General features: G+C 40.8%; 1 pseudogene; it reads right to left on the bottom strand.

The window, feature by feature from the left end:
• Positions 1-22542: 22542 nt before the first annotated feature.
• LOC128101079 (glyceraldehyde-3-phosphate dehydrogenase-like) lies at positions 22543-23574 on the bottom strand (annotated as a pseudogene).
• Positions 23575-23994: the final 420 nt, after the last annotated feature.

Here is a 23994-nt window from a genome sequence, read left to right on the forward strand (position 1 = left end):
CTTTCTGCATCTGACGTAACAGGGTCTCTATCCTTCGACGACAACGACGGCAGTTTTTAACATAAACGGTAGTGGAGGAAAATGCCTAGCACAGTTACAGGCCGTTTGGCATTCCTTTTCCCATGCCTGTCCCTACCCCTTTCTCTCTTCCTCTGTCTCATTCCTTCCCTTTTCCTAGACTGTAAATAGTCCCAAGAAAGAACTCAAATAGAGGTAAATATAAAAGACATTTTAATTAGTCTTTAATCTATGAAGCCAGACTTAATAGATTTCAGACTGAAGTCGAGGGCGATCCACTGACCTTCATTATATGATGATCTCTCAAGTGTCGTTCACAGATAAAGCCATGGTGTTTACTAGATGAAAACTACAATTTCCAGCTACTTAGTCACAAATATTTATTAAAAAAGAACTTCTCACTAAATGAGATTCAGTTACAAGGTGAAAATCCAGGAGCACATTGTACGAGTGAATTACTCAGAAGAAGGAAAGAAACGAATGAACAGTGTGTAGAAAACACACAATCATGAGGGAAAACACCTGCTTCCTTGTAAACACTTGATTTAATACAGTTCTCAGAAATTTTCCAGTGAAATGACTGCTAGCGAGAAATCCGGATAAAATTAACACGACATTAGGATTTCAAAGGTCAGGGGGGAAAAAAAACCTGCCTTTCTTCTCTCTTGACTACTTCTAAGCATCCTTCTGTTCCAGATTTCCCTGGTAAGGAAGCCAACAGAGTGAGTTATTTGTTTTTAGGCTTAAGGAAAGGTCACAAATATCTTTCAACGGATTAAAAATGGTTTGACACATGATTTCTGAAGCTGGGAAAATTCCATGGATGCAAGAATAAAGAATTGAACAGATTTTCTAATTGTGTACCAAAATTAGCATTGCCAAAGCGGGTTCTGTTTTAGTTCCGTAGGTGCAAACCACAGCGTACCCCACTAGGTCGGTGGTTGCTGCTGTGGTGGGCAACACAGAATTCTGATTTGAGTGTGATGTCCCTGCATACAGTAAAAGCCCTTTTCACATTAACCCAAACCTCCACTTTCACACTCAGATCCAGACAAGGCATCATTTGAAGACTTGCAAAAGCACTATCCTTTTCAACACTGTTTCCATCAGGCTCATCTGAAGTGATTTCTAGTCTATACTCTCTCTGTGTACCTGAGATGACTTTCATTGCTGTGGATGAAAGGTCTTTCTTTCTTAAAGACAGAGGGAGCCTCTGAGATGACTGATCCCAAGGTGTACTGAAATGCAGCCTGGCGCAGTGGGGATCTGAGGTTACTAGGCACATCGTCAGGAGTGTGTGTGTGTGTGTGTGTGTGTGTGTGTGTGTGTGTGTGTGTGTGTGTATAGTAGATGCAGATGAGGGGCCTCGGTTGTCGAGTGCATTGTAGAAAAGGACTGTGTACACAGCCAATCCAAGAGGAGGTCACTAAACTATCCCCTGTGCTTGGCTGGCCTTGGGACCAAGGTTGTTTTCTGTTGCTTAAAGGAGAATAACATTAAGATGTCTTTGAGATAGGGATCATTGAAAAACACTTTTCACTTTTATTTTTCTTATCTTTTCAAAGACCTATGAAGCCACTATAAATTTTAGGCTCTAATGTTCCTTAGTAGAGGTGAATTCTGGTAATAAGTAATCAAGACATTTACTCAGGACCATTATTAATAAGACAGAGTACCCTATACCAGTAGGGGTTGGGGAGTGTTGCATTAGAACAGAAGCAATTGTGCTTATGTTCTTTCCCACCTGTGCGCATGTCTAGGACGCAAGGTGGTAGCTCCCACTATACCTCCCTGTAACTATTTTGTCCGGGTCTTATGCTTATAAGATGCAAAGGGCACAGAAATGGTTCTTGCTTATGATGTGGACAGATCTAGTGGAAGAGAAAGTACATAAACCAGCAGCTATATGTCAAGTACAACAACAAAGAAACAGGCATAGTGTTAAATTTTCCTATTGCACACATAAATAAAATTTGAGAAATATCACAACAGTTCTAAAATAAAACATAAATGAATTTATAAGTAATTTTAGGGTTGAAAAAGCCTCTCTGTATGCGTAGGGGTATGTGTTTCTTTTTCAATTTGGGATACAACGCTAACCCAAAACACCCAAAACCAAAACCAAACCAAACAAAAACAAAAACAAAAAACCACCAACACATAGCCCCTCTGTTTATGCCAAATGTCAAATTTTAAGGAAGAGATTTATTTTTATTATTTTAAATTATTTGGGGAGTGGGTTGGGGGTATATGCATATGCATATGAGTGGAGCATATGCAAAGGAGGTCAGAGGCATCAGATCCCCCCACCCTCACCCCTGAAACTTAAGTCACAGGCAGCTGTGAGCTATCCAACATGGGTGCTGAGAACTGAACTCGGATTCTTTTTAAAAAAGAAAAGAAAAAAGATTTATTTTATTTTTATATGTGTGTATGCTTATGTGTCTGTGTAGACTCCTACGTGAGAGCAGGTGCCCATGGAGGCCAGAAAAGGATAGCAGATCCCCTGGAGCTGAAGATGCAGGCAATTGTGAGCCTCCAGATGTGGGTCCTGGGAACTGAACTCAGGTCCTCTGGAAGAGGAACAGTCCCTTTTAACTCTGGAGCCATCTCTCCAGCTTCTTTATCAAGAATTTTAAATGCCATTTCTCTTGATAATCTCCTCCACACAAACACATTCATTTCTTAATCTTTTGAAACATGGGATTCTAACCTAAAGAACAGAGACAATTGACTTTTTTCTATCTTTAAGAATTAATTTTATTTATTTTTATTATTATTAAAATATAATTACTTCGCTACCCCCATTTTCTTTCCTTCTTCCAACTCCTCCCATGCCCCCCCATCCCTCTCAAATTCCTAGCTGTTTTCTTATTGTTGTTGTTACAAATGTGTAACTAAAACCTGTTGAGTCTGTTCAGTGTTGCTTGTGTGCATATGAATCCAGAGCTGATGACCTGGTATTAGATAACCAGTTATGGACTCATCCCTGGAGGAAGACTATTTCTACCCTCAAGATCTCTTATTTGCCTATACTTCTTTGTCTAGGAGTAGGGCACCATGAGATTTCTCCTTTCACATGAGCATGACCATTGCTGTCCTTGGTCAGATCTTGTTAGGCAGCCATGCTGGTGGAACTTCATGGCCATAGCTTCTCTGACATTTCTAGGGAACACAATCTCACAACAAACTTCTTGTTCCTCTGTCTCTTAAAATTCTCCCACCCCCTCTTTGGCAATGCTCCCTAAACCTTAAGTGCAGGAGTTAGGCTGTGGATGTAACCATCCTTTAACATTTTTACTTGGCCTGTGCAGAAGGCAAACAGATCTTGGAGAACGACAATTGATTATTGTAAACTCCATTAAGTAGTGACTCAGATGGCAGCCATTATACCAGATACAGTTTCCTTATTTGTGTAGATTAACATATCTTCTGATACCTGGTGTGCAGCTACTGACCTTGCAAATGTTTTTTTCCATATATGTCCATAAAGTCCACCAGAACAATTTGATTTTAATTGATAAGACCAGTAGTACATCTTTATGATTCTACAGTTTTAAGACAAAAATAATTTTAAAACATTAGATGAAAAGTCCAAGTCAATAATGGTTTAGTTAATTGTTGTTGCAACTTTGCTTTTACAAGCAGTCTAAAAGTCCCTATTGCTTAAAGCAAGCAGAAAAACAAACAAAGTGGTTTTCAGGACACGATGGCTTCTGCTCCAGGATATATATATATATCATATAGAGTTGCCCAAGACATGTTCCCTGCCATTATGTACTGCCTCATCGTAGCCCAGAAACAATGCAGCCAAGTAGCCATGGACTGAACCATCTAGCACTGTGTGCAAAATTAATCTTTCCTCCTTTGTGATGATTTTCTCAGTGTTCTGTCACAGCAATGGGAAACTAGTCTCAAGAACTGTCCCCAAATCGGAGCTTTTCAGGTTTCAAATGAGGTCATTATTCCAAATTTTTCTTGCCAGCCTCATCGAAGATGTTATTTAAAACAAGATAGAAACAATGGTTTATACAATAAAGTTAAAACATAAGAGAAGTAAGCAGTAGGCTGAGATTCAAGCTCCTTGATTTTAGACTCTTCCATTCACATGTACGCTCTGTGCCCTGACAGCACAACCGTTTCTTGCCTCTGGAATGAGTGGATATGTGAAACAACATTATGTTAGAGATCTTAGTGACATGTTTTATTTCCCTGTCCGCATATTGAATTGAAAAGATAGTTGAAATGTTTAACATGTCTTGATTGGTTCTGGATGTGGTTTGCTGAACATTAACTGCTATTTAATTGGAAAAAGCAGATTTCCACACATTGCTCTTTTCAGACACGACATTTTTTTTAATATCAGAAAACCAAAAACACCTAAGAACGAATGAGTTTCAAATGCTTGAAGTGGAATAATCCATGAAATAATCAAAACAAATGACTATTCAGAGGTATTAAAAACCACCTGGTGACTCGAAGTCTTTGTGACTAAACATGTGTCCAAACAGGTGATGAGGGAAGAGAGGTTTCTCGCGCAACACTTCAGTGCGAGTGGATGATGCTTCTTGCTTTGCCAAGAGGCAGAGGCTTAATTAAACAGAGAGACCACTTAGCATAAGTTATCTGTGTCTTCAAAGTGGGCACTAACTTAGTTTGTTTGGAAGTTGTCCAGGCTGGCCTCACGCATGCTGTTATCTTCCTATGTCAGCCTTCAAGCACAAAAATTGCAGGCATGAACCATTCTGCCCAGATTTGAGTACTTCAGAAGCATTTGCTTCAGATGGTCTACATCAACATTTCTTAGAAAAAAGTAAATATGGGTGTCACTTAGATGAAAGTAAGAAAACTCCCAATCTGGAATATTCTCCTATACTAAAAATAAAGTTTTGATTCATAATTGCTGGAGGTGGGGAAGGGTAAAACAGGCTCAAACTCCACTGTAGGCAGACTGGAAAACCACAATGTAAATGACTTTTTCTCACAATAACCAGCTACTTATGGTTGAACACATTGCTTGGCCAAAGCTTTATGAAAATTTATACAGGAAAATCATAGTAAAAATTCTCTGAACTGTAAAATATTTGTTTTATGAAAAATTCAAAGAACCCTGAGACCAAATAAAAGAGGGTAGCAAGAAAGAAACACTTGCAACATTCTTAAGTTCTGCCCGTTAGATCCATTTCCAGTGGCTTCTCACATCTTTTACTGCTATTTTTTAAAATCTGAAAGAAATAAGAAAAACAGTTGCACATCTGAAAATTATTGAAGCAGAAAGACCACACAGACATGCAAATGATCCATACATGGGATTGTCTCCTTCAGGTTACCACTCTTAGGCATGGTTTTGACCCATTTGTTTTTATTGTTAGGAGAAACCATACACTTTTCAAGGAAAGAAGATAGGTTTTTTTTTCTGTATCAATCTTTAAGCACCTCCTGCAGTTACACTGGCATTTTTCCCTAGCATGTGCAATAATCTCATGAAAAACAAAAATTTCCTTACTGAATTAAAGATAGAAGGTGCAGGGGTTTGAATGAGAAAAGCCCCCATAGGCTCATATATTTGAATAATTGGTCCCAAGTAGGTGGAACTGTTTGGGAAGGATTAGAATGCATGGCCTTATTGAAGGAGGTGTGTCACTGGGGGCAGGCTTTGAGGTTTCACAAAACTTGCACCATTTCCAGCCTCTCTTCCTCTCTCTCACTTCTCCCTCCCTCTCTCCCTCTCTCCTTCTCTGTCTCTCTAACTTGTGAATCAAGATGTAAGCTCTCTTAGCTGTTCCTGCTGCCATACCTTTGCTCTACCATCATGCACTCTCTAACTCCCTGAAACCATAAGTACAAAATTAAATGAATGTATTCCTTTATAAGTTGCCTTTGTCATAGTGTTTTATCACAGCAACAGAAAATTACTAAAGTAGAAGTTTTGGGGATCCTGAAAATTACTGGCTTCCTTTGTCTGTATTCTACAAGCTCTTTCTTCTATGGCTCCAAAAAGTAGTTTGATGGCTTTTGTGTGTTGAGTACAGGAATACTTTGCAGTTGAGTAAACACAATTAAATCATCTCGTGGATAGGCTTAACCAATAAGATAAAAATATTTAGCTAATGTGGAATTTTATTTCCACATACTATTACCATGGCTCAAAAGATCAGGGGAAGAACTGAATATTCATTCACCTTTATCAGCAGGGACAGAAACCAAACATCTCTCCTTACAGTAGTTCTGTATGGTATTGGTAGAGACCATGGAGAGAGTGATGTTATTTTAATTAGTGCAGATCTAAGGAAAACTATCATCTAAAGTTTTTGTAAAATGTACTGGTTAAGACCTTTGAGTTATAAAATTCTGAATATTAATTGAAATTTGTTAAAAATCTTGGAGCACAAAAGCCCACTCCTTTGGAATGAGACTTAGACAACTGAGAATTCACAACTTATATTGAAAGTTGCATCAACAAAACAAACAAAACCAAAAAAATATAAATATAATGTCCCATTTGTAAATACATGAGCACAAAATCTTCTTATTGGTTTCTAATTTTCCATTTTCACGTTGAAAGAGAAAAGACAGGGTTAAATTTCTTAAAATTTATTTTAATAACTTCTTACTAGGTTACTAAGTTTCTGACTGTTCTTTTGGACAAGCTTGGACCAGTTGGTGATAGAAAAGTTTTAAAGTGGAGTAAAAGTTCTATACAAATGTAGCTCATTTCTGTCTGAGTTACAATTGACTAGAGAAAAGACATTATTAAGATGATTCCTTAACGTATGTTCACTAATTAAAAATCTGTATGAACTGAAATATGAAGCAAAATGAGACAGAATCCAGTTTTAGAAGAATGCAATTATTGACTTTGGCTACAGTTAAACTTAATTTATATATCTTTGTGAAAATAACCAGCAGACAGAAGGAAATTTCAAATTGGGTCTTGGGATAGATACATGAAGGACTAGAAATGCTAATTGGTAGTCATGAACTCATTCAAAGGAAGTGAAGAGAATATGTGTCTCCATAGATGTCTCTATACAGTAGTAGCTACTGAATGTTGCAGGATATTTGTACACTGTGTGAAGATGTGTTGCTGTGATTGGTGTAATACAAAGGTGAACAGCTAATAGCTAGGCAGGAGAGTATAGGCAGGACTTCCAGGCAGACAGAGAACTATGGGAAGGAGAGAGGCAAGGATGCCAGTGAGACTCTGAAGAAGTTGGACATACAGTACAGAGCAAAGGTAACCGAGCCATGTGGCAGAATGTAGATTAATAGAAACAGTGTAATTTAAGTTATAAGAGGTAGCTGGGGAAAAGCCTAAGCTAAGGCCAAGCCTTCTTAATTAATATTAAGCCTCTGTGTCATTATTTACAGGCTGGCAGCCCTGACACGAAAGCTTACTACAACTGAGGGAACCTACTAATAGATTTTGGATGTTTCCAAATAGTAACTGTTGAATGAACTGATCTGAAAAAATAAAGCAAGGCAAGAACATGGTTTGGTAAAGAATCGTAGATTCAGGATAGTCCAAGTGACACCCCTCCCCCCGCCTCAAACAATGTAGACTATGCTGCTGCCCTTGGTTGCCTCTCAGAGGTTGAAGGTACGCCTCTATTGATGATGATGCTGCACACGTAAGAAACAGAACTTGGATTATTCTATCTACATCTAACCTGAAAACCTCCTTCCTGTAGCTAGTTTCCATGTTACTAGAAAACACTATGTGAGCTGCCACGGGAGGGAAGCAATTAATAGTCCTACCCAGCTGTGGTACCTATGAACCACAACAATGACCAGCATGACAAGATGTCCATAAAGGTCCAGTAAGCGACACTCGTACATTGGTGGTAACCAAGAGCTGTCAGCACACTCAACAGGAGGGAAATCATGTCTGGTACTGGGAACCTAACCAGCTTCCCTGGGCTAGTGAGGTCATAGATCTTAGTAAAGATTCTATTACCTCCACCCTGCTAGCCCAGCATAATTCCTAACTACATTCTAAATCTTATCCTTATAGCAACAGTTAAGTGGAGTCACCATCCCTTATCAAAGAAACTTCTTGGAGCAAATGGAGACTACCACAGAAAACCACAACTGGATACAATGCAGAGATAATGGGTCCTGGGGAGCCCAGCCCTACGGATACATCTACACCACAGCTCCTGCGTCTGTTGCTCAGGAAACAGTGGCGGGGATGAGTGTAGAAATGTTGTAAGAGCCAGGATACCAGGAAGTGTGCTGTGCAACAGTCTCTCTTAGAACTGACTACCTAAACAAGATCTGAACAATAGCAATAGACAGGCTAACTGCGAAAGGAGGAAAGAATCTCCCAGGGTCCCACCCCTACCCAAAGAAATACAGGCAACCAAGGCCTGACAAGAAAGAGAGAATGAGCCTCTCCTAGGGATGAGCACTCCAACTGGCGACCCAATACAAAGTGGTCATCCCTGAAACTACATGAACATAAATAACAAAAACAGATTGATTGAGCGGGCTGTATTTGTGTGCGCTCATACACGCATGTGCACACACACACACACACACACACACACACACACACACTCACCACATAATAATCAAAGAAAAAGAGGCTATCAATTTGAAGGGGATTAATATCAAACAGCTTAGAGGGAGGGGGTTTGGGAGGGGTTGGAGGAAGGAAAGAGAGGGGGGAAAGTGATGTAATTACATTTTAGTTAAAATGTATTTAAAAAAGAATTTAACACACTCTAATGGCAAATAACAGAAACAGAAAACTGTATTACGCTTCTTGAAGAGTTCTGAGTCAGATGATAAATTCAAAGACATTTCCAAAGAACTCACCAAGAGCAAAACAAAACATTCACACACAAAACAGCTTGTCATTTCCTGTCCCCCAGTTGCATGACAGTATGAAATGGCAAAACTTACCTATTTGTTGAAAACTGAAATTGAGAAGAATTTCTCTCCTTTTGTAGGCCAAGAATATTAAGGACTGGAATTCAATAACCACCAAAGATGTGAAAATTCTTCCAAAAATTTATTTTATCTTGTACTCAGTTTTCAAGTTTGGCCAGTGGAGTGAAAACTAACAACTAGCGGCACACAGGAGGTGCTGGCACAGTGGAGCACCACAGACCTGAGTCCCCTTTCAAATAGTTTTGGTAATTCCAACCAACAGCAATAGAAGTGGAGTATGAGGACTGGGGCAGAAGTTTGGCTCCATTTCATTTTCATAAACAGATATTATTTTCATTGCCTTGTCTTAACTAAATTAATGTCTTCTAGAGTTTAATCATTTGATGTTTTTGTCAAACTCTAAACCCATGACTTTTGGGTTGTAACTATTACTTCAAACATGCTCAGTCAAATGTAAAAATAGTGTGAGTGTGTGTGTGTGTGTGTGTGTGTGTGTGTGTGTGTGTGTGTGTGTGTGCTCTTCTGTAGCCCAGGCTTTCCACAAACTCCTTGTGTAGCCAAGGCCAGCCTTGAACTCCCAATCTTCCTGCCTCCGTCCAAATGGTTTATATTTCTGCAGTGTAAAAGAAGAGAGATGTGTGTTCTTGGACTTCCCACAAAACACACAGTTCAATTCCTCACTAGGAATTTTTCTCAGGCTGGGGTCTGATTTGAGGGAGTTGAGTAACAGGGAATGAGACAATGGACACACACATCCCACCAGCTTCCACTGGGCAACACTGCTTTCCCCTGCAGATACCTAGTTCCCAGGAAGCGTTAGTCCAGCACTGGCATCAGCACAGCCCTGCCTTTCATAGCTGTTTTATAAAATATGTGAACTGTGGCTTGCTAAGACTTATTCGTACAGTGAAGCTGGCACTAGTTGAGTACTTTACATGATTCTACATGCAGACTTGGGCTGATCTTCCTGTAAAGTGTAATAATCAGAAGAGTGTTAGTTAGAAAGAGTGTATTCAAGACTAATGTTACTTTGAAAAAGTAGTCTCATTATTGACAAAACAATGAGAATATAAATAGAAAAAGGAAAATTGAAGCGTATTCTTTTTGAATTTTTTGCTTTCTGAAATACAATTATATCATTATCCCTCTTCTCTTTTCTCCCTCCAATCCCTCCAATGCACACTTGCTCTCTCTTGAATTTATGGCCACACTTTCTGTGTGTGTGTGTGTGTGTGTGTGTGTGTGTGTGTGTGTGTGTGTGTATTCCTAAACATAAATATAAACACTCAGTTCAATCCATATAATGTTACTTGTATGTATGTGATTTGGTGCTGAGATTTCTTAAAACTAAGTGGTATCCTCCTGCTGAAGGCATTCTTTCCAGGGACTCGGAAAAGCTTGGCGTCTTACCTCAGAGGAGAGAGTTTCTATTTGCATGGGCTGCTCCCAACCTTGTTCAGAGGAGCTTCTTTGTGCTGTGGACAGCAGTCAGTATAAAGACTCATAACTGGTCAAAAGTGCAGAAAACAAGAGACCACGTGCTCATCCCTAAACAGGACATCCGTATTAATTCTGCCCCCACCACAGTTCAGGGAACAAACACTGTGTAAGAGGAGGCTCAAGAGAACCCACGAGCGGGAGGATGCGGAGAGACGTGCTGTGAAATGCAATTTTTTAGAAACAACATGAGCATCACACTCATAAACTCATAGTGGCTGTGGTTATCTTCCCAACGCCAACACCAGATGAGGAAGATGATTTCTAAGATGATCTCCTACACACGCTGAGGAGCTGTTGGCAGCAGACAATTGCTGGGGGAGGGAGAGTCCTTCTTGGTTGAGAATGTGGCCACTACTGGGCTTCCCATCTCCAAGAGATGGCCAAACACCCATGCACACATGTCCACTACTAACTGGATTTACTGGGTCATGACACAAAAGAGCCATGAAGTTAATAAGGGGAGGAGGAGGGAGAACATGGGGTTAGATATGATTGTAGTTGATTGTATACATGTATAAAATTCTCAAAGAAGAATTTTTAAATGGAGAAAATCAAGGGTCAATAATTTACAAATAATCCATTAAACTTGACTTTTTATGATATCACTAAGAAATGTTACATCTGTAACACTAAGTATTATGTTATGTAATTTACATAACACATAAGCATTGATTGTTGATGAATTTCTAAAAACACATACATGTACGATAAGATAAACTTTTAAAGTTTCATTGAAAATGCACTTTTTCCCCTATTGTACCAACATCCTGTTAATGTTCAGTAACCAGCTGCCACTAATCCAGTTTCCCATCTCCCTTTGAACATTCTCCTTGCCTTTCTTTAAAAGTCCCTTAACTAGGCTTTTCAGAAAAGAGTACTCTCTATGAAAGGTGCTCTGAAGAAGTTAGTGACCCATTCTGTTCTTTTGCAGGAGCAAAGATGAATTTCTCCTTCATGTGTTTCCTTGGTGTCTCACCGATTCATCATCCACTGGCCTCTGAACATGCATGTTTCCAGCTGTTCTGGGTAGTTCCAAAACTCTTTAACTTAAATGTTCTTTTTCTGAATATTAGTAGAGTGTATCCGTTTGTCATCCAGTCCAGCTGGTGTGTTTTTATTTCTTTGGAACTTACTTCAACCCCACTACTCCACTCTCCACAATGAATAAACCATTTCTAAACAGGCACTCCAGCATGCCCCCTTTCCATCTGCAACTTCTCTGTAGCAGCGCTTCTTTCTATAGCTGCTGATAGTTTCAATGTATAAATAATTATTCCCAAATGGAACAGTTCTTACTTTTGTACTTGTCACAAGTTGGAAATCAGATGTAGACTCTCCAATCTTAAAAAGAAATCTTTCGGGCTGGTGAGATGGCTCCATGGGTAAAGGTGCTTGCTGCCAAGCCTGACGACCTGAGTTCAATCCCCAGGACCCACATGGTGGAAGGAGAGCGCCAACTCCCACAAGTGGTCCTCTGACCTCCACATATGTACACGTATGTTAGAGGACACACACACACACACACAGAGCCACAAATAAATAAATGTACTTTAAAAAATACTTCAATTGTTTTATGTTTTTAATTATATTATATTGTTATAATAAGATTCAAGCTATTATCAACATTTAGAATTTATATATAACATGTATCTATTATGAATGCATACATATATAAATAGCACATATATCTAACTGTGTAATTATGTAAAGTTAAACACTCATAAACCAGGTTGATATGCTTAATATGATAGTAAAATTACCAATGTTCTAATTATTGCACATCAAATGCTACGATATAGCCATATATTAATTAGCTCATTGAATACTCATAATAAGTTTATGGGGTAAGTTCAATTTATTTTATTTAGAGCATTCTCCCTACCTGATTATTTTTCCCCTTTTATTAAAAATAGATTTTCTCACACAATATATACTGATTGCAGTTTCCTCTCCCTCTACTCCTCCCAGTTCTAACCCACCACCCCTCCCATCTGGATCTACTCCCTTTCTGGCTTTCATTAGAGAAGTTATGTTTTGTTGTTATCTCTTAGAAATGTTTCAATTTTTAACATTGATTTGATTATTCAGAAATTGTCTTTGGGTCTCTCAAACCTGAATCATTGCATATTCCTTTTGTAACTGACAAACACAACAATCACTTCGTTCTCACTTTCCACACCACTGTTTCTCTGATGATTTGATCACATCTCTTAAATTCATCCTCTGGCTCAGTGTTAAAAAAAAATCACTGTTGCAAAGAGAAATAGTTTTTAATCAATTCAAGATGCATCTAGAATGAATACTACTGGCCTGAGCAGTCATTGTGCTTGGCAGAGCTCTCTAAGCAATAAACAATGAACACCACCCTCATGAAAAAGGAAAAGGTATAAGGATGGTTGCTGTTTTCACATCACATTGCTAAAAGTTATTCTGGTCTATTTACATGCAGTGGGAATTGATGTGTAATGTGTGGATGAGCACATCTCAGGAGTTAACAGTTGGTAGAGGTAAATATTGAAAATGCTTACTTTAACAAGCTCTGTACTGTGCATGGAACTGATGCTTACTGCAGAATGTACTGGAAAACAAAACACTTTATCAATATGCCAGTAACAGAAACAGTTGGAAGCTATTCAACGAATGAGCTTTAGATCCATATGGAATTTATTTGGAGAGAAGGCAGTAAATTATTTGTAAGCTTGAAAACATTCGTGGCTTTTTCAATACCTCTCACACACAGTTGGGAGCGCCTTCCTGGTTGTGTTTCCATTCTATCATGAAATGACTCCGGCAAGCAATGCCTTTTATAATAGAACATCACATTCCCTGGGATGCTTAAAAATTAGTATTTTTGGTTCAATGAGGTGGGAAATCCATTTCCTCAAGTACTACATGGTGTATTAGTCAAAGTTCTTTAAAAGAACAGAACTGATAGAAAATATATACTAATGAAAGTTGTTAAACTGGCTTATAAGATGTGGGTAGTCCAAATATGGCTGCTTCACAACAGAAGGGGAAAGGACCCACTTTCGTACATGAGGCTGGATGTCTCTGAAGTCACAACTTGGTGCTAGAATCCTGAGGCATTCCCAGAGAGTTAATGGTTTTTAGTCTACCTTGGGATCTTGAAGAAGTTGGGTTTAATTCCAGCTGCTGCTGCAGCATAGCTGAACATGTCTGTGAGAGTGAAGGCAAGCAGGAAAAAAGCAAAGCTTCCTTCTTCCAGGTCCTTTCACCTGGCCTTCCACCAAAAGGTGTGGCCCAGATTTAGGGAGGGTCATCCAGCTTCAAATAATCTAATTAAGAAAACCTCCCACTAGTGTGCCCAGCAGCTTGGGTCCATGTTCATTCCAAGTCAAGTTGACAGTCAATATCAACCATCACCCATGGATAAGAACTTTGGAACCTACATGTTAGATTCAGAATTCAATTTGTTTGTAATCTTCAAATCCCTACTTGAGTCCCTTTGATAGTCATCTGCGAACATGGACTGAGCACTGGAAAATTTGTTACCCCAACATGCATATTCCTAGTAGTGTAAAATAAAATAACATTAGGGCTTGTTTCTGCTCTCAGCCTATAAATAAGTGTCCTCAGTATTCAGTGCCACATTTGCACACTTTTGTGCTTATATGTTGGTAATTTTGTTCTTTATAATGGCCTCCACTCACAGTGCTAAGTTTCTGGTTAATGTTCACAAAGTTGAAGACAATTGTTGTGGCTTATGAAGAAAATACATAGGGCAGAGATTTTTAATTCAGCCTGGCATAGAATGTTGTTGGCTTTGAGTTTGAGAACCATAAATTAATAATATATTTTGAATAAGGAGCCTGTAAATAAAACACAGAAGACAGGGCTCTACATGAACTGTTTGACAAATGTGCTTCAATGAGATACAGGAATCGAACCCTACATTCACACAAGAAGCAATGGCCACTATTTCAATGTTTTCACTGACAGTGGATTTATTAATAATTATCATAAGCCATGAGAGTGAATGTTTAATACACATTATTACATATACACATATATTACTGATTATTTTAATACATTATTGTCACATGTATCTTGCTATTATTACATACATTCTTTGTACTATATACACTTCCAGGGAAGGACACATAATAATTACTAAGGGTCTTTTAAAAAACATAAAAAAATAGCTGTAGACTGTTCTAAGGTATTTTAACCCATGAGTCTGAGGAAGGTTGGAAATATGGGCTTTAGGCACTCTGCATACATGTTACAGTTGTGTAGCTTGGTCCTTTTTGTGATACTCCTAACAGTGAGAACAGTGGCTGTCTGCAACTCTTTTACTGGCTTTAGGATTCTACTCCCCATACTGGATTGCCTTCCCAGCCTTAATACATGAGGGGGGCAGGGTGCTTAGTCTTACTGCAACTTGACATGCCATGTTTTGTTGATACTCATGGGAGACCTATCCTTTTCCAAACAGAAACAGAGGAGGGGTGGATTGGGGTGTGGGATCAGAAGGGGGAGTTTGTGGGGGAGGGACAGGGGGAGAGGAGAGAGGGGAAACTGCAGGTGGGATGTAAAATAAAAGAAATAATAATAAAGTAACATAAAACTCTCTTGGAAGAGTCTGATGAGTAGCGATTTGTGAACCATGACAGCATCTCCATTTTAATTCTGAACTTTAAGACCAACTATGAAAGTCAAGAATGCAGGTACCTCAAATTAACCACTTAGGGGACATATTTCTGAGAAGGTGGTCATTGCACTTTTCCCTCAATAATCTTGAACTCTTCATTCAAATTAGTGCCTTCTATTAAAACAGAACATTCCCTCTTGATTTTAGGAGTACTACCTAGGATTTTTCTGTTTTATTCTGTTCTTTTTCATAACCTTACAGGAACTCAAAACCCTGGGAACCACAGGTAAGCCAGAACTGCCAATGGGTTTGCTTTTTAAGTTTACATATGCTGCCGACTGAGTCTACTCTCCTCAACTGAAGCAAGGTCAAATACAAATTGAAGCCGATGCTATCTTTCTATGAGATGAAAACACATGCAATCTAAATCTTCCAGCTTATCCTGCACACAGAAGGCGGTGCAGCTTAGCACCTCCACAATTTCACAGCCTTTCTCTCTGCCTAGGATGCTCCTTGCAGGAGGTGGCGACTTCTTTAGGACTCAGCTTAACTGACACCATCTAAGAGAGAGCTCCCCTCACTACCTAATCCAAAGCTCTTGTCGTAGTTATCTTGATCTTACCACCTGCTGAATTTCCTCTTCCTGTGGTAACTAGATTTTTGGAAATCTGTTGTATTATTAGTAGATGTTTCTGCATCAATATCTAAGTTCCACCAGGGCAGAGACTTGAAATCATTCGCTTATGAGTTTTTGTTTAATTAATTCTAGTCTGGCACATTACATCATCAGGCCCAGCTCTATCCCACCACCTGACTGCCTGCGCCCATCATCGGTACCTACCATCTACCTAACCATTTGAGTGTGCTGATGTCCTTCCCCTTGACTGCAGAGTCTGAAGGGCAGAGTTGAGCCTGTTCCAGTACTGTGAGTCCCAGAGTCCTGGTCCAGATTAGGCTTTGCACTGACTTGGTATTCAGACGCTTGGTGAGTGAGTGATGGCAGCTGCTTGTTCCTGCTTGAAGGTGAAGCCAGCTTCTTTCCCCCACTTGTCAGGGCTTTTGTCTCCTGGAGTTCCATAAATAGGCAGAACTATGATTCAAGAAGGGTGCCCTTCCCTTAGCCCAGTCTTTTTTTTTTAGGTTGTAGTTTTTATTTACTCTTCGAGAATTTCACACTGCAAACAACGTATTCCGATCATATCCACCCCCTCTCCTCTACAATTCCTCTCAGGCCACCCCAACCATGTTCCCTTCCTAAGTTCAAGTCCTCCTCCTCCTCCTCCTCCTCCTCCTCCTCCTCCTCCTCCTCCTCCTCCTCCTCCTCCTCCTCCTCCTCCTCCTCCTCCTCTTCTTCTTCTTCTTCTTCTTCTTCTTCTTCTTCTTCTTCTTCTTCTTCTTCTTCTTCTTCTTCTTCATTTTATAACTCACTAAATCCAATAATGCTTGCCATACGTCCATGGGTATAGGGCCATCCCCCAGAGTGTGGGGAACCAACCAGAGGTCACTCTCTGAAGAACTCGGATGCTCCCTCTCCAGTTCAGTTCACGCAGGAATGTTGATGGGGATGGACTTGCACAGGTCTTCTGCAGACAGCCGTAGTCGTGCTTGGGTTCATGAATACAAACGCTCTATCTTGGCCCGAAGACACTGCTTCACAGCAGCCCTCTCTCACCTCTGGCTCTTAAAATCTTTCTACCTGTTCCGTAGTGATGTTCCACGAGCCTTGGGAAGGGGTATGCTCTTGGGAGGGAACACCCCTCCAGGATACATTGCCTGGTTTCTCAAAGCAGTACTGCTGAAAGCTGGTCTACCCATCCAGGCTTGTGGTGCAAAGATGTGATTGGTCCTTCTGGCTTTTGGTGCTCATCCTTAAACTTCACTTCAACCCCCTTTTTCTGAAGGAGACACTGATGGTAGTGATGCACTAGGAGAAAAGGTGTGCATTGCTGCACCGAGGAGCTTGAGGCTTAAAACAATAGATTTGTCATGGCAGTTTTTACAGGTCAGGAGTCTGGACAAAGGTCGGTGGGAATCACCCAAGAGTAGAAAGACTCTGGTCTGAAGTCTTAGTTTTACGGAAGGCACACACCCTCTTTGAAAGGACTGTCCAAATAGCCCAAGCCTTTCTAGGATACTCTTTAATTAACTCAGAATCAAACTGATCAGAAATTTAACTTTCTATTATTCTGGTATTCAACACTGTAATGAAATGCCCAAGGCAGGCATTACCAAGAGAGTAGGAATTGCTTTACTTCACACGTTAGGAGACTGAATCTCTAACCAGTATGAGAATAAAGCTTCTAACACATGCACCACTGGGAAATCAACACTGTAACCATAGTAAGTGTTATTAACAAAAATCCCATCACAAGGGGAGGTATATAACACCATTCTTGCCATGTTCTATTACTTTAAAGCAAATCTCAGATCTGCTGACACTCAGGGGAAGGTGATTTTATACTAGGAAGCAGGAGCCACAGCAGCCGTTTTACAAAGGTATTGTCACAGAAGATCATTATGACATGAACAAGCTAGTTTAGGCATAAGTAACTGATACTCAGAGAATAATTTACTCAGGGCTACCGTGTTGTAGAACCAAGTTTCTAATCAGGAGTGCTTTGTCTTGGGGCTTACCCCCTAATTTCCACTGTCTGACTTTTTTATTTAACATCAAGTGATTACTGTGGGCTTAATGTCAAGCAGCCTATAAAGGCAACTGGGAAACTATTTTAGTTTTTAAAAAATGCATTTAAATTGTTTAATTATGTCTACTTGTGTGTATGTGTGAGTGTGTGAATATGACAGCACAGGTGTGGAGGTCAGAAGAAAGCTGGTGAAAGCCTGATCTCTCCTTCACCATTTATGTCTCTGGGATCAGAAATCAAAGTCAGGTCATCAGATTTGGCAGCAAGCACTTCTACCCACTAAGTCCTCTCACTGGCCCAGGGACTTCTTTTCGTTCCCATTTTTATCCTACTAGCTGGGAGTGATGGGGATGTCGTTCTGTATGCTGTGAATATGTGTTGCTCTGATTGGTTGATAAATAAAGCTGTTTGGCCAATGGTGAGGCAGAATAAGGTTAGGCGGGACATTCTAACTAGAGAGAGAGGAAGGAGAAGGACAGAGAGAAGAGACGCTGCTAGCCACCACCAGGAGAAGCAAGATGTAAAGGTACTGGTAAGCCACAAGCCACATGGCAAAGTATAGATTTATAGAAATGGGTTAATTTAAGATATAACAGCTAGCTAGTGAGAAGCCTGCCATGGCCATAGTTTAAAAATAATATAAGCCTCTGTGTGTTTATTTGGGTCTGAGCAGCTGGGGAGGGACACAGAAAAACTTTCAGCTACATGGGAGTCACTTTAGATAGCATCTCATTCCTTCCATCCCAGTAATTCCATCTGATTTTTATGAAGATTAGTTTTAAAAAGCACAACACCTTCCAAACAATGGGTGAATGCGTAACAGAAGTGGTAGTTAAAAGAGGTGGGCCCATTCAATCTCATCCTCCTGCCAAGTTTGCCCTAGAGTGCTGGAGGCTTTGGTGAGATTGAGGAAAGGAAGGAAATGGCTGAAAAGGCCAGGGAGGGTCTTGGAGACAACGCCTTCTTTTTTCTTACCCACCACAGGCCCAGGGAGTACGGTTTTTGGTTAAGATTTCTGATTTAGAAAATTTGGTTTGATAATGGATTGAAACTGACTGGGAAATGGTAACAAAACCCTTTCTAAATAGAAGCTACTACAGAATTCTGGAGAAAGGCAATGATCACTCAAGTTGAGTGAGAACAGTAATTGTGTGAGGGTAAAATTAGTGAGCCTAAAGAAAAGTCTGAAATCACCACCAACATGGTAGGAATAAAACCAGTGAGCTCCCAAATAGACGACAACAACATCAGGCATTTTTGCCATTTCTCCCTTACCTCTTACTGGGGGTTAGCAGAGGGTTTGGCTAAAGAGGAGGTAGCAGGGAGGATGAGGAGTCATCTGTTCAAGGCGGGGTCCTAGGCAGCCACTGATCTCAAAAGCAGTGAACCTGGGACTCAACAGGAACATCACTTGACACTTCTGAGAACCTGTGCCCCTCCGGATGTACTGAATTAGAAGGGAGGACGGCTCAGTAATTTGTATTTTAATATGTTTTCCTAGTGATTTCCATTCACAATAACATTTAAAAATTTCTCTGGACAAAACATTGTGGTTCCGAAAAAAAGACTCATTCATAAAACTCATTCCTAAAACTGGGCAGTCAGGCAAAGGGGAGTCTAAAAGGCCAGTACTAAAGCTGACGTACAATTGGCAGGACATGTAAGAACTCAACAAGGAAATGGCTCACTTTCCTTCACCACCTGAAAATGCCAAGCAAAACCTTCCAAATGATTAAAGAAAGGAGCCTCTGACTCGTGCTCTGTTGGTCTTTGAGTCTTGCTAAAAAATATTGTCTAAAAGAAAACGGGAAAGTTGGAGAAGGCAAGGCCATCCTGTTGGCACCTCCCTTCCCATCTTTACAGTTACTGCCCACAGTTTGCTTGAAGATCTTGTGTCCAGAAGTCCTTCTGTATTTTAGAATCTATAGGGCAGGATTATAAATAGAGTAAGCTATCCATAAAAACCCCAAACTCTGCCCCTCATATTTAATAAGCTCGATAATCATGCCAGGAAGACCAATGGAGGCAATCATGGCTCCCTGATCACTGTAGCAAGGAAAGGAACCAGACTCAGAAGATGCCTGTTATACTCTGTATGTAGAGGAGGCTTCAGGGTGAGTTCTAGTGTGCGACCCTGTCTCTGAGCCCAGCTACTTCATCTTCAAGGTGAACAAGTTCATCTAGATGGTCTATCCGATAGCTCAATTTTACTTGTTCTTTAATGCCAGGAACTCCTAGCTCTAAAATGTTATCAATGGAATTTTCCTGGTGACGGTGAGTGCCACTCACCTGAGTATACTGTTTGAGGAAAGTCTTTGGGATTTTCAGAACTGTTTTGATTTTAACAAGGCAAAACCAGCCAAATACATATTCTTTCACAGGAGTCTGTAAACATTTTTTTGTTGTTTATCTGAAAGTGCCATTTGTGAGGACATTAAATATCCATTGACTCCAGGAGTTCAGCCCAGTGATTGCCTGTGGATCTCTGCATCTGCTTCCATCAGTTACTGGATGAAGATTTTATGACGACAATTAGAGTAGTACCTTGCCCAGCCTTGATGAGGGGCTTAGTCCTACCTCAACTGCATATGCCAAGTTTTGTTGAATCTGAGGAGTGGATGTGGAGGAGAGGGAGGGGGAACTGTAGTTGGTATGTAAAATGAAAAAAAATTAAAATAAAAAATAATAAATGTCCATTGACAGAAATATTTGAAGTAAGCAGATGAAAGTAGTTTTTCCAATCTTAGAATTGCTTCTGAAGGAAAATTATAAAATTTCTCAGATGCTGGAGGTCTTCATACCTTGCACCTCAAATAATAGCATTACTTAGAGTGGTGGTTGGGGTGAGAATGGCCCCCATAGGCTCATATATTTGAATACTTAGTCATGAGGTAGTGGAATTCCTTGAGAAGGATTAGGAATTGTGGCACTGGGGGTAGACTTTGAGGTTTCAAAAGCTGTGTCTCTTTCTGCCTGCTGCCTGTGGAACAGGATGTAGAGCTTTCTCAGCTACTGCTCCAGAGCCATGCCCATCTACTTCCCACCATGATGATCATGGACTCTCGAAAACTGTAAGCAAGCCCCCAATTAAATGCTTTCTTTTGTAGGTCGCCTTGGTCATGGTGTCTCTTCACAACAATAGAACACCGACTAAGACAAATATATTTGATATCTAAAAAAAAAATTTCTTTATTATGCAGCGGCAGGCCAGAGCATCCAAGCTTCATCTCTCTTCTGTATAAAATTAGTTCCTTGACTTTTGGTGTTTTTCCTACATTCTTACCCTTTTTTCCATTTGAGCAAAGTATTTTGAGCCAAACTCAAAGGCAAACAAGATGTGAGCCAGAGGCAGCTTGTTTCTCTAAAATATTGAGATGGTTCACTTGGCAGCTTCAGGTGAAGTGGAAAGGTAAGCCTTTTCTTCAGTGTGCTCACGTCCTACCACTGAACTGTCTGCCAGAAGGTTGTGCATCTTCTTTGTCCTGCTTCCCAGAGAGTTTGTGAATGGACATACTTTCAGAATCAAACAAAAAATCCACATGAAACTTTCCAGAAAAAAAATCAGTATTGTTGATTTTAAATAACAGTGGTAGTACCTTATCTCAACTTGACCCAAAGTACTGGCTGCCTCCTGGATCAAAATGCACTTCCCAGTTCCCTCTCTCACACAGTCCCTTGCATAATTTTGCTTTACATATAGTCCTTCCCTGTGATTTTGTAGTATCTAAAAGCAATTTCCAGATTTATTTTGAAAGTCCAATAATTCCTCATAACAGTTGTAGAAATATACTTGGACAGGGCTTGGAATAACCAGTTTTCAAACAAAAAGAAGCAAATGTTTGGGTGAAGGATTGTGATGACACAGAAGTAAACCTTTAGTAATAGCCTCATATTAATCTAAATTTTCATATATTAAAGTATATTTTTTGTGCTTTGCCTTATCCCCTACGTGCCTTTTAAAGGGACAGTTTTCATCTCAGCATCTTTCTGATTCTTCCCAACATAACTCTGAAAATTGATATAATCATTCCCCCAGAGGGTCCTTTCAACAGCTTTATACCCAAAAGTAGTGAAGAATGAAGACCCTAGGAACACAGAAAAGCTAAGAGAAGTCCCAAAGGGGTATTCTGTAGGAAGAAGCATGTAAGGCAGGTTTAAGATCTTGGGTGTGGAGTCTCATTGTTTGGTGCCTGGCCCTCGGGTGTTACTGAGAGCTTTGACTGGTTGGGCCATGACTCTGGTTTGCATTTGGTTCATTAGTTCTGTTGCCAGTGAGTCCTGGGCAAAGTGTTTTTGCTATCTCTAGGAACTGACTAGTTCTAGGTATATCAGGGTCTTTAGTGTCAGGGAAATTGGGATTTCTGGATTTTTCAAGATTGGGCTAACTATTGTAAGGGCTCTAAGAAAAGGCTTCCCTTGGTTTTATGAAGGCATCCTTCAGTATTCTCCTAAAGCTCATTGTTTCTCTCTCTTGAATTCTCAAACAAAATTGGAAGTTCAAAGGAAATTTCCCATCTACTTACAATTCTCACAGTAGGGAACAAACTATTTAGACACTTTAAGTCCTTCCACAGTGTGGTAATTTGCATAAAAATAGCCCCCATAGGCTCACAGGGATTGGAAATGTGGACTTGGGGAGTTTAATTAGAAAAGCAGTTGAATGTTTTAATTGGGTCTTTTTTTTTTTTTTTAATGGGTGCAGTGAACTTTATTGATGGTGTTCAAGAGAGTAGGGCTCCCTAAGCCCCTCCTGTTGTTCTGGGGGTCTGGGATGGAAACTGTGAGGGAGATGCTCAGTATCGGGGACTGAGACGGGACAGGAACTGCTGAGCAGCTGAGGGTCTCTCTTGCTGTCCTTGCTGGGGTGGGTGGTCCAGGGCGGGCTTCTTACTCCTTGGAGGTCATGTAGGCCATGAGGTCCACCACCCTGTTGCTGTAGCCAAATTCATTGTCGTACCAGGAGATGAGCTTCACAAAGTTGTCATTGAGAGCAATGCCAGCCCCAGCATCGAAGGTGGAAGAGTGGGGGTCACTGTTGAAGTCGCAGGAGACAACCTGGTCCTCAGTGTAGCCCAGGATGCCCTTTAGTGGGCCCTCCGACGCCTGCTTCACCACCTTCTTGATGTCGTCATACTTGGCAGGTTTCTGCAGGCGGCATGTCAGATCCACGATGGACACATTGGGGTTGGGAACACGGAAGGCCATGCCCGTGAGCTTCCCATTCAGCTCTGGGATGACCTTGCCCACAGCCTTGGCGGCAACGGTGGATGCAGGGATGATGTTCTGGGCAGCCCCACGGCCATCACGTCACAGCTTCCCAGAGGGGCCATCCACGGTCTTCTGGGTGGCAGTGATGGCGTGGACTGTGGTCATGAGTCCTTCCACAATGCCAAAGTTGTCATGGATGACCTTGGCCAGGGGGGCTAAGCAGTTGGTGGTGCAGGAAGCATTGCTGATAATCTTGAGTGAGTTGTCGTACTTCTCATGGTTGACACCCATCACAAACATGGGGGCGTCAGCAGAAGGGGCGGAGATGATGACCCTTTTGGCCCCGCCCTTCAAGTGGGCCCCAGCTTTCTCCATGGTGGTGAAGACACCACTGGACTCCACAACGTACTCGGCACCAGCTTCACCCCACTTGATGTTGGCGGGATCTCGCTCCTGGAAGATGGTGATGGCCTTCCCGTTGATGACCAGCTTCCCGTTCTCAGCCTTGACTGTGCCGTTGACCTTGCCATGGGTGGAGTCATACTGGAACATGTAGACCATGTAGTTGAGGTCAATGAAGGGATCATTGATGGCAACAATATCAACTTTGCCAGTCTGGAAGGCAGCCCTGGCAACCAGGCGTCCAATTCGGCCAAATCCGTTCACTCCGACCTTCACCATCGTGTCTCAGGAACGAGGCTGGCACTGCACAGAAAGATGCGGCTGTCTCTGGAACAGGGAGGAGCCTTAATTGGGTCTTAATGGGCCATAATAGTAGAAGCATGGAAGACAGTAGTGCTGAGGGTGATTTGAACTGTGGGGGAACAGTTCAAGAGGTTTCAGAGGAGAAGAATATTTGCATGTGCCCTAGAGATCATTCTTGTGATATTTTGGCTAAGAATGTGGCTGCTTTTTGCCCTTCTCTGAAAAGTCTGCCTGAGGCTAAATTGAAGAGTTTTGGATTAATTGCATTGGCAGAGGAAATTTCAGAACAGCCTAGTATTGATTCTGTTGTGTGGTTATTAGTGTTCACTTTTATGAAGATTAATGAAATGGCACAGGCTGAACACGGAAAGTTACAAAATGTACAATTTGAGGTGAAAGGGGCACCAGGAA

This window comes from Peromyscus californicus, unplaced genomic scaffold (assembly GCF_007827085.1).
Source record: "Peromyscus californicus insignis strain IS unplaced genomic scaffold, ASM782708v3 Scaffold_7__1_contigs__length_154581171, whole genome shotgun sequence".
Taxonomy (NCBI): domain Eukaryota; kingdom Metazoa; phylum Chordata; class Mammalia; order Rodentia; family Cricetidae; genus Peromyscus; species Peromyscus californicus.